Raw genomic sequence first — 12,211 nt, forward strand, 5'->3', positions numbered from 1 at the left:
ACAAATTATTTTCAATGAAGGCCTAGGAACTAGGAATAAAAAAGTATGTGAACCCTTTGGAATTACCTGGATTCCTGCATAGATTGGTCATGAAATTGGATTTGATCTTCATCTAAGTCACAACAATAGACAAACACAGTGTGCTTAAACTAATAACACACAAATTATTGTATTTTTCTTGTTTATATTGAACACATAATTTAAACATTCACAGTGTAGGTTGGAAAAAGTATGTGAACCCCTAGGCTAATGACTTCTCCAAAAGCTAATTGGAGTCAGGAGTCAGCTAACCTGGAGTCCAATCAATGAGACGAGATTAGAGATGTTGGTTAGAGCTTCCCTGCCCTATCAAAAACACTCACAAAATTTGAGTTTGCTATTCACAGGAAGAATTGCTCGATTTGAACCATGCCTCAAAGATTTCAGAAGACCTAAGATTAAGAATTGTTGACTTCCATGAAGCTGGAAAGGGTTACAAAATAATCTCTAAAAGCCTTGATGTTCATCAGTCAACTGTAAAACAAATTGTCTATAAATGGAGAAAGTTCAGCACTGTTGCTACTCTCTCTAGGAGTGGCCATCCTGCAAAGATGACTGCAAGAGCACAATGCTGAATGCTCAATGAGGTTAAGAAGAATCCTAGAGTGTTAGCTTAAGACTTACAGAAATATCTGGAACATGCTAACACCTCTATTGACAAGTCTACTATATGTAAAACACTAAACAAGAATAATGTTCATCGTAGGACACCATAGAAGAAGCCACTGCTGTCCAAAAAAAAACATTGCTGCATGTCTGAATTTCGCAAAAGAGCACCTGGATGTCCCACAGCACTACTTGCAAAATATTCTGTGGACAGATGAAACTAAAGTTGAGCTGTTTGGAAGGAACACACAACAATATGTGTGGAGAAAAAAAAGACACAACACACCAACATCAAAACCTCATCTCAACTGTACAATATGGTGGAGGGAGCATCATGGTTTAGGGCTGCTTTGCTGCCTCAGGGCCTGGACAGATTTCCCAAGTTTATCAAGACATTTTGCAGGAGAATGTAAGGCTATCTGTCCGCCAATTGAAGCTCAATAGGACAGGACAATGACCCAAAACTAAATGAACAACAGAATGGCTTTAACAGAAGAAAATACGCCTTCTGGCGTGGCCCAGTCCTGATCTCAACCCGATTGAGATGCTGTTGCATGACCTCAAGAGAGCAGTTCACACCAGACATCCAAAGAATATTGCTGAAATTAAACAGTTTGCAAAGACGAATGGTCCAAAATTCCTCCTGACAGTTGTGCAGGTCTGATCTGCAACTACAGAAAACAAATGGATGAGGTTATTGCTGCCAAAGGAGAGTCAACCAGTTATTAAATCCAAGGGTTCACTTACTTTTTCCACCCTGCACTGTGAATGTTTACACAACGTGTTCAAGAAAGACATTCAAACAAAACATGTAATTGTTTGTGTGTTATTAGTTTAAACAGACAGTGTTTATCTATTGTTATGACTTAGATGAAGATCAGATCAAATTGTATGACCAATCCAGGTAATTCCAAAGGGTTCACATACTTTTTCTTGCCACTATACATACTATGCAGTGCCTTCGGAAAGTTTTCAGACCCTGTGACTTTTTCCACATTTTGTTAAATAAAAATAAATCCTCAGCAATCTGCACACCATACCCCACTAAATGCAAAGTGAAAACAGTTTTTTCGAAATGTTTTGAAATGTATTAAAAATAAAAAACTGAAATACCTTATTTACGAGACTCAAAATTGAGCTCAGGTGCATCCTGTTTCCATTGATCGTCTTCGAGATATTTTTAGAACTTGATTGGAGTCAACCTGTGGTAAATTCAATTGATTGGACATGATTTGGAAAGGCACACACCTGTCTATATAAGGTCTCACAGTTGACAGTGCATGTCAGAGCAAATAACAAACCATGAGGTCGAAGGAATTGTCTGTAGAGCTCCGAGACAGGATTGTGTCGATGCACCGATCTGGGGAAGGGTACCTAAAAATGTCTGCAGCATTGAAGGACCCCAAGAACACAGTGGCCTCCAACATTCTTAAATGGAAGACGTTTGGAAACACCAAGATTCTTCCTAGAGCTGGCTGCCCGGCCAAACTGAGCAATTCGGGAGAAGGGCCTTGGTCAGGGAGGTGACCAAGAACCCGACGGTCACTCTGACAGAGCTTCAGAGTTCCTCTGTGGAGAACCTTCCAATCGGGCCTTTAGGTAGAGTGGCCAGACGGAAGCCACTCCTCAGTAACAGGCACATGACTGCCCACTTAGAGTTTGCCAAAAGGCACCTAAAGACACTCAGACCATGAGAACCAAGATTGAACTATTTGGCCTGAATGCCAAGAGTCACGTATGGAGGAAACCTGCCACCATTCCTATGGTGAATTATGGTGGTGGCAGTATCATCCTGTGGGGATATTTTTCAGTGGCAGGGACTGGGAGACTAATCAGGATCTTGGGAGAGATGAACGGAGCAAAGTACAGATAGATCCTTGATGTAAACCTGCTCCAAAGTGCTCAGAGCTCTGGGGCAAAGGTTCACCTTCCAACAGGACAACGACCCTAAGCACACAGCCAAGACAACACAGGAGTGGCTTCAGGACAAGTCTCTGAATGTCTTTAAGTGGCCCAGCCAGACCCCAGACTTGAACCCAAGTGAACATCTCTGAAGAAACCAGAAAATAGCTGTGCATCGACTCCCCCCTCCCATCCATCCTGACAGAGCTTGAGAGGATCTGCAGAAAAGAATGGGAGAAACTCCCCAAATACAGGTGTGCCAAGCTTGTAGCGTCACAACCAAGAAGACTTGAGGCTGTAATAGATGCCAAGGGTACTTCAACAAAGTACTGTGTAAAGGGTCTGAATACTTATGTAAATGTTATATTTCAGTTTTGTTTTTATAAATTAGCAAACATTTCCAAAAATCTGTTTTTGCTTTTTCATAATGGAGTATTGTGTGTAGATTGAGCAGAAAAAATATAATGTAATCCATTTTAGAATAAGTCTGTACCGTAACAAAATGTGGACAAGTCAAGGGTTCTGAATACTTTCCGAATACACTGTACATATATAGCTACATACATACATGTATACATACAGTTGAAGTAGGATGTTTAAAACTTGTTTTTCAACCACTCCACAAATTTCTTGTTTTGACAAACTATAGATTTGGCAAGTCGGTTAGGACATCTACTTTGTGCAAAACACAAGTCATTTTTCCAACAATGGTTTACAGACAGATTATTTAACTTATAATTCACTGTATCACAATTCCAGTGGGTCAGAAGTTTACATACGCCAAGTTGACTGTGCTTTTAAACAGCTTGGAAAATTCCCGAAAATTATGTCATGGCTTTAGAAGCTTCTGATAGGCTAATTGACATCATTTGAGTCAATTGGAGGTGTACCTGTGGATGTATTTCAAGGCCTACCTTCACACTCAGTGCCTCTTTGCTTGACATCATGGGAAAATCCAAAGAAATCAGCCAAGACCTCAGAAACAAAATTCTAGACATCCACAAGTCTGGTTCATTCTTGGGAGCAATTTCCAAACACCTGAAGGTACCACACTCATCTGTACAAACAATAGTACGCAAGTATAAACACCATGGGACCACGCTGCCGTCATACTGCTCAGGAAGGCGGAAACATCTCTACCTCCTAGAGATGAACATACTTTGGTGCTAAAAGTGGAAATCAATCCCAGAACAACAGCAAAGGACCTTGTGAAGATGCTGGAGGAAACAGGTACAAAAGTATCGATATCCACAGTAAAACGAGTCCTATATCGACATAACCTGAAAGGCCACTCTGCAAAGAAAAAGCCACTGCTTCAAAACCGCCATAAAAAAGCCAGACTATGGTTTGCAAATGCACATGGGGACAAAGATTGTACTTTTTGGAGAAATGTCCTCTGGTCTGATGAAACAAAAATAGAACTGTTTGGTCAATTTGACCATTGTTATGTTTGGAGGAAAAAGGGGGAGGCTTGCAAGCCAACGAACACCATCGCAACCGTGAAGCACGGGGGTGGCAGCATCATGTTGTGGGGGTGCTTTGCTGCAGGAGGGACTGGTGCACTTCACAAAATAGATGGCATCATGAGGATGGAAAGTTGTGTGAATATATTGAAGCAACATCTCAATAGATCAGTCAGGAAGTTAAAGCTTGATTTACAAATGGATCTTCCAAATGGACGATGACCCCAAGCATACATCCAAAGTTGTGGAAAAATAGCTTAAGGACAACAAAGTCAAGGTATTGGAGTGGCCATCACAAAGCCCCGACCTCAATCCTATAGATCATGGGCAGAAATGAAAAAGCGTGTGCGTGCAAGGAGGCCTATAAAACCTGACTCAGTTACACCAGATCTGTCAGGAGGAATGTGTCAAAATTCACCCAACTTATTGTGGGTCAGGGAATTTTTTTACATGGATTAAATGTCAGGAATTGTGAAACTGAGTTTAAATGTATTTGGCTAAGGTGTATGTGAACTTCCGACTTACTGTACGTATCAACATACAGCAAAAGCTGTACTGTGTGTGTTGTTTATGGCTGTCCAATGATGTTGATGTTGCTCCCAATTTTGTTCATTGCGCCTTTGCATACATCAAATTAATGGCTAGCTGTACCCCATGTTTTAACCCCGTCCGTCCCGTTCCATTCTCTCTCTCTCCATCTCAGGCATGCCCTGGACATCCGTGAGCACTACGAGAGGAAACTGGACAGAGCCAACAACCTCTACATGGAGCTCAATGCTGTCATGCTACAGCTGGAACTCAAGGAGAAAGAGCTACTCAAGTAATAATCATATTTATTGTTGCACACCTTACAATCAATATCTACCTGTGTGTACAATATTCATGCTCATCTGCCAAAGACACATACAGGGAGAGGGAATAGCAGACATAATGTAATACATAATACAGACATTTGTGATATGTTTATTGTGGCCAAGTAATGAATTAATGAATGCTGTTGTGTGTGTGTCTCCCAGGAGGGAGCATTCCCTGGATAAGAAGTACCCAGTATGCGTCAAAAACCACAGCTCCAGACAAGAACGCTCATCCAACTCCATGGAGAAACTCATCAAGAAACGCAACATACCTCAGAAACTGGCCTCTCACATCAAGAGGTGAGACTGAGGGGGAAACCATTGAACCATTCACACTCACTAATCCCACACATTCAATCCCTGTCTGTATACATGTGTTTTGAATTAAAAACATGTAACACTTACTAGGCATACAGTTATTATGTATTATTACTGGTCGTAAGCATGTACAGTTTGAGCCCTCACTGTATATTGTTTATTTGGATACAAGGAGAAAGGCTGTAGGTGCATCTATTTCTCTTGACTTGACTTTGACTTTATTTATTCAGTGTACTGAGTGTACTGTAGACTTTACTCACTGTGTGTTCCAGTAGGCCAGACCTGCTGAAGTCAGAGGTGATCCTCCCCAAACTGGACTCCTCCATGACCCAGGTGACCATCCCCTCTTGCCCCCAGAAGGGCTCCATGTCCCCGGGGAGGTCGCGTCGGGCCAAGCCCCGCTACAGGAAGGCAGGGAAGGGCAGCAGTGGAGACCTGGGCTTGGCTAATACTTTGTCACTGACCACCACCACCTCCACACCCAGGTATCTACACTGAGTGCACAAAACATTAAGAACACCTTCCTAATATTGAGTTGCACCCCATCCCCCCCAACCCCCATTTTCCCTCAGAACAGACACAATTTGTTGTAGCATGGACTCTACAAGGTGTCGAAAGAGTTCCACAGGGATGTTGGCCGATGTTGATTCCAATGCTTCCCACAGTTGTGTCTAGTTGGCTGGATGTCATTTGAGTGGTGGACCATTCTTGAAACACACAGGAAACTGTTGAGTGTGAAAAACCCAGTAGCGTTGCAGTTCTTAACACAAACTGGTGGTGCTTCACCCTCTGAATGGCACACATACACAATCCGTCTCAATTGTCTCAAGACTTAAAAATCCTTATTTAACTGGTCTCCTTCCCTTCATCTACACTGATTTGAAGTGGATTTAACAAGTGACATCAATAAGGGATCTTAGCTTTCTCCTGGATTCACCTGGACAGTCTGTCATGGAAAGTTAATATTTTGTACACTCAGTGTACATTGAAAACTATCCTCAAATCGGCCTTCAGTGCTCACAATAAAGATGTACCCCCCCCCCCCCCCCCAGCAGCAAGCAGCACCTGGACCCCAGCGCAGCCCTGAGAGGTCTCCAACATGACCTGCTGCTGAAGATGTCCTCGTCCAGCCCAGACCTTATCTCCACCGATCTGGAGGCAGAGGGCCGCCGCAAGGGACAGGAGAAGCCCGGCCTGGAGAGAGGGGGCAGCCAGAGCGCCTCTGCTGGCCTGGGAGGAAGAGGTGATGAATAGTTATAATAATGTCCCATAGGGAAATTTGCTGGTAATATACAGGGATACATGGCGTACGTATAGGTTGTATCCCAAATTGCAACCTATTGCCTACGTAAGTGCACTACTTTTGACTAGAGACGTATGGTGGTGCACGATAAGGGAATAGGATGCTATTTGGGATGCATCCATAATATATCACCTACATCACTTCAGTCACAGGACATAAATCACAAGACATGATCAGACAGACATTTGTTAAAAAATACACCATAACACAACATCTACAGTGTATAGTCCTTCTGTGTTTAGGAAATAAGGAAACTGATGCTGGTTGGTATGAATGACTTGCAGGTGGAGGAGGTCGAGGTGGAGTAGGGACAGACGATCAGACAGAGACCCCAATGCGTAGTGACACCCCCAGCGAGGACGCGGCCTCCATCCCGTTCTCCAGTAGCCCAGATTCGCCCTGTGGGAGGGGGGCGACAGCAGGGAGGGGGTCGATGCTGGGAGGCCCAGGGAGAATACCCCAGGATGAGGAGGAGGAGACGGGAATCATAAGGTCACCCAGGTGCTATCTCACACCTGCAGCACTGCTCTACCGGAAACAAGTCACACGCAAACAGGTAGATCTGCCACAGTTGTAAAAAAAAAGATGCTGGGCCAGAAAAAAATATGTTTGTCTGTGGTGCATTTTCTGTAATGTGCTGGTGCTGGTTCTTTTCCTAAAAACATTCTGACCATGTGCCAAATCAATTGAGAGAAATAGCTGTAAGATGAAGCTGATCCCTTTCTAAGTCTCATCATATCTCTTCCATGTCTCCTCCAGAGATGTGGTGTGTCGTCAGAGGAAGAGGAAGGGGAGGTGAACAGGGAGGTGGAGTTACCACGGAGACGGTGAGAATATACATCTTATACATTATAGTGTATTTAGTCAAGATTCTATAGTATATAGTCCAGCAGGAAAACTTCTTGGTGTGATAAAAAGAGCTTGTGTCTGAGTTATTGAGAGCCCCATTATTTAATCTATTTCCTCTCTTCCCCATGCAGTCGGCCAGTGAGCATCAACAAGTGCCAGTCCCTGTCCACCTTCAGCTCTGAGAACCTGTCACCAGTGTCCGTGTCGGACGGAGAGGAGGGCAACACCAGTGACCACTCCCACAGTGGCACGCTCGACGTGGTCAGCACCAACACGGATGAGCGGCTGGACGACAAGAGCGACGACCTTCTGTCCCAGGGGTCGGAGATCTCTGTCGACCCTACCCTTGACCCAGCCGAAGGCCTATCAGAGGAGGCCACCATCCGCCAGGTCAAGACCGAGCTCAATTCAGAGCAGAACTATGAGGTAGTTAGGGACAGGGTTACTCTGGGAACTGTAGAACTATGAGGTGGGATACTGTAACAACTAGAACTATGACAAAGTGTTACCGTGACAACTAGAACTATGGTAAGGTTACCATGAGAACTGTTATGTTTAGTAATAATCGATGAGAAATGATGAGCCGAAATCCTGATCATAATGCATGCTCTGATCATTAAGGCTGCCATCCCTATAACAGAATATAGGTCTACATTTGGATTTGGCTCTTGTGTAGGGACCAGTGGCGGCCGCTGATTGGCTGGGTGTATGGGCGTGGGGGGTGGTCGTGGTTGAAGTTGTCAACAAAGCAGCATGACAGAAATATGCCAAGTTTTCAAACTACCGGTAGTTTATTTGAAAAGATATTCAAAGTGATCTGTGCATTTGAACAACAGCATAAATACGCTTATTTCACTTTTGCATGTCACATGATGCCACTGTTTTGAACAGATTCGATTATACTATTTAGAATGAGCAGCCAGCTCACGAACAAACAAGTGCACCAGGGAGAACGCAACAAGCATGCAGATGCAATAAATAAGTGAAAACACATGATATAACTGGGAATAGCTAATGTCACAAACCTTGATGTGCTAGCCAGTTAACTTTCATTAAGAAATATCTTCATATTTACGAGTAAGTCAGATATTAGAAATTGGCATGGGAGATAACTAGCTAGCTAGCAACCAGCTAGCTACTTATCAAAGATAACTGGCCCGACGCGACCATAACTGGCCCGACGCAAATTTTCAACGCCGATACCGATTATTGGAGGACCAAAAAAAGCAGATACCGATTAATCTGCCGATTTTTATTTATTTGTAATAATGACAATTACAACAATACTGAATGAACACTTTTATTCTAATATAATACATCAATAAAATCAATTTAGCCTCAAATAAATAATGAAACATGTTCAATTTGGTTTAAATAAAGTGTTGGAGAAAAAAGTAAAAGTGGAATATGTGCCATGTAAAAAAGCTAATGTTAAAGTTCCTTGCTTGAGAACATATGAAAGCTGGTCGTTCCTTTTAATATGAGTCTTCAATATTCCCAGGTAAGAAGTTTTAGGTTATAGTTATTATAGGAATTATAGGACAATTTCTCTCTATACCATTTGAATTTCATATACCTTTGACTATTGGATGTTCTTATAGGCACTTTAGTATTGCCAGTGTAACAGTATAGCTTCCATCCCTCTCCTCGCCCCTACCTGGGCTCAAACCAGGAACACATCGAGAACAGCCACCCTCGAAGCATCGTTACCCATCGCTCCACAAAAACCACGGCCCTTGCAGAGCAAGGGGAACAACTACTTCCAGGGCTCAGGGCGAACGATGTCACCGATTGAAACGCTGCTCTATCAAATATCAAATCATAGACTTAATTCTAACATAATAACACACAGAAATACGAGCCTTAGGTCATTAATATGGTCAAATCCGGAAACTATCATTTCGAAAACAAAACGTTTATTATTTCAGTGAAATACGGAACCGTTCCTTATTTTATCTAGCGGATGTCATCCATATGTCTAAATATTCCTGTTACATTGCGCAACCTTCAATGTTATGTCATAATTACGTAAAATTCTGGCAAATTAGCTCGCAACGAGCCAGGCGGCCCAAACTGTTCCATATACTCTGCGTGCAATGAACGCAAGAGAAGTGACACAATTTCCCTAATTTAATATTGCCTGCTAACCTGGACTTTTTAAAACTAAATATGCAGGTTTAAAAATATATACTCCTGTGTATTGATTTTAAGAAAGGCATTGATGTTTATGGTTAGGTACATTCGTGCAACGATTGTGGATTTTTTCCTGCAAATGCGCTTTGTTAAATCATCCCCCGTTTAGCAAAGTTGGCTGTCTTTGTTTGGAACAAATAGTCTTCACACAGTTCGCAACGAGCCAGGCGGCCCAAACTGCTGCATATACCCTGACTCTGTTGCACAGAACGCAAGAGAAGTGACACAATTTCCCTAGTTAAAAGAAATTCATGTTAGCAGGCAATATGAACTAAATATGCAGGTTTAAATATATATACTTGTGTATTGATTTTAAGAAAGGCGTTGATGTTATGGTTAGGTACACATTGGTGCAACGACATTGCTTTTTTCGCGAATGCGCTTGTTAAATCACCCGTTTGGCGAAGTAGGCTATGATTCAATGATACATTAACAGGCACCTCATCGATTATATGCAATGCAGGACAAGCTAGGTAAACTATCGTCAACCATGTGTAGGTAACTAGTGATTCTGTTAAGATTGATTGTTTTTTATAAGATACGTTTAATGCTAGCTAGCACCTTACCTTGGCTCCTTGCTGCACTCACATAACAGGTAGTCAGCCTGCCACGCAGTCTCCACGGAGTGCAATGTAATCGGCCATGATTGTGTCCAAAAATGCTGATTAACGATTGTTATAAAAACTTGAAATCGGCCATTCCAATTAATCGGTCGACCTTTACTCTCCAGAGATGTTCAATCGGGTTCAAGTCTGGGCTCTAGCTGTGATACTCAAGGACGTTCAGAGACTTGTCCCAAAGCTACTCTTGTGTTGTCTTGGCTGTGTGCTTAGCGTCATTTTGCATTTGGAAGGTGAACCTTCGTCCCAGTCTGAGGTCTCTAGGAAGAGTCTTGGTGGTTCCAAACTTCTTCCATTTGGAGGCCACTGTGTTCTTGGGGATCTTCAATGCTGCAGAAATGTCTTGGTACCCTTCCCCAAATCTGTGACTCGACACAATCCTGTCTCTGAGGTCTACGGACAATTCCTTCGACCTCATGGCTTGGTTTTTGCTCTGACATGCACTGTCAACTGTGGGACCTTTTATATAGACAGGTGTGTGCCTTTCCAAATCATGTCCAAGGAATTTAATTTACCACAGGTTGACTCCAATCAAGTTGTAGAAACATCTCAAGGATGATCAATGGAAACAGGATGCACCTGAGCTCAATTTTGAGTCTCATAGCAAAGGGTCTGAATACTTATGTAAATAAGTATAATTTGCTAAGATTTCAAAAAGCCTGTAATCGCTTTGTCATTATGGGGTATTGTGTGTAGATTGATGAGGGAAATATGTATTTAATCAATGGCTAGGAAAACTGTATTAATAACAATGCAGTAATGCCCATTGCCATCCTCTAACTCTGCCTCTCCACCTCACCCCAGGGCCTGTATGATGACTCTGAGTGTGACAGTGCTGAGCTACTCAGGCTGCACAGAGCCCCAGCCCCATAGGCCCCCAAGCACCAACTGGTGAGGAGGCCAGCCCCCCCCCCCCCCCCCCCCCCCCTCAGCCCCAGTCTCCTGGACAGGCCTATGTACAGCCAACCAAACCCCCTTACCTCAACCTCCCTTCTCTCACTTCCCAGTCCCAGCCTTGCAAAAACACTTCAACAAGCCAACTCACCTCACCTACAGGTACCTCTGCAACACCATACTACAGATGTAACTTCTACATGTTATAGTAATTATTTCACTATCCGTTGTTCTTTCACTATCCGTTGTTTCTTTCTTCTATATTTTGTCCAAATATTGTCATACTTTATTATCTATTCTATGTAAAGTCTCCCATTCAGATTATATGTCAACATTGTCAGAGAGGCATCTGCACTTTGTTTACTTGATTGGTACTGATTATTTCATGTCCAAAATATTTTGTTTCCTCACAAGGATTGTGCACTGAGTGTCGTTTAATTTATTTATTGGGTATTAGAGAATCAATGTTTACATTCTTCTTTACATTTTCACATGTATTTATAAATGTTTTTCATCAGGGATTTTCTTGTCCAACTTTTTTTTATACAATCTGTATTTTATTTAATGTAACATCAACTGTATGTAAATATTTGGACCTCTTGGGACAATTTGTCAATTAACAAACATTTGTAAGAGTTGAAATGTGAGACTGGATCATCTAATGGTGCTGACTAATGTTTTACACTAGAGGGCGCTATTGAATTGTACCAGACAACAGAACTCAGGTGCATTCAGGGCACAACATTGTGGATATTTCAGATATAAATAGATTATGTAGAACATACATACCTCTCTGACATGTAGAACAAATGAATCATGTCAGCTCTATGCATGACATTTCTATCTGAACCATTCAATGTTTGCCTACTGAACATGGCCCTGAACAGATATTCTATTGGTCTGATACCGGATGCTGTTGATGATGATGATGATGATGATTACAGGGCATTAATAAGCATAGAAATCTAATAATTATATTTCTATGGCATTAGACAGGTTGAAGAGAACAGAAAAATAATAGATAATGAACAACACCAAGCAATATGTACACTAACTCTGAATCATTCCCCTGACTGCACTGTGGAGTAAACTAAAACTACAGCCCCTTTCTTTCAGGGTCTGACCGCACTTGTTTTTGTTGATTAACCATTGTATTTATTTGGTATTGCA

At 42.2% G+C, this 12,211-nt stretch overlaps 1 pseudogene across 1 annotated transcript in view; it reads left to right on the forward strand.

Annotated features, from left to right (window-relative positions):
- Positions 1–11,042, forward strand: part of LOC110527683 (mitogen-activated protein kinase kinase kinase 12-like) — a 63,898-nt pseudogene extending 52,856 nt beyond the window's left edge. Inside the window, exons 8-15 of the transcript XR_016497194.1 lie at positions 4,714–4,830; positions 5,027–5,164; positions 5,458–5,667; positions 6,235–6,425; positions 6,770–7,041; positions 7,245–7,312; positions 7,466–7,760; positions 10,952–11,042. The product of XR_016497194.1 is annotated as a mitogen-activated protein kinase kinase kinase 12-like (transcript). The remainder of the gene's footprint in view (positions 1–4,713; positions 4,831–5,026; positions 5,165–5,457; positions 5,668–6,234; positions 6,426–6,769; positions 7,042–7,244; positions 7,313–7,465; positions 7,761–10,951) is intronic.
- Positions 11,043–12,211: the final 1,169 nt, after the last annotated feature.

Source organism: Oncorhynchus mykiss, chromosome 7 (assembly GCF_057628025.1).
Source record: "Oncorhynchus mykiss isolate SJ-2025 chromosome 7, ASM5762802v1, whole genome shotgun sequence".
Taxonomy (NCBI): Eukaryota; Metazoa; Chordata; class Actinopteri; order Salmoniformes; family Salmonidae; genus Oncorhynchus; species Oncorhynchus mykiss.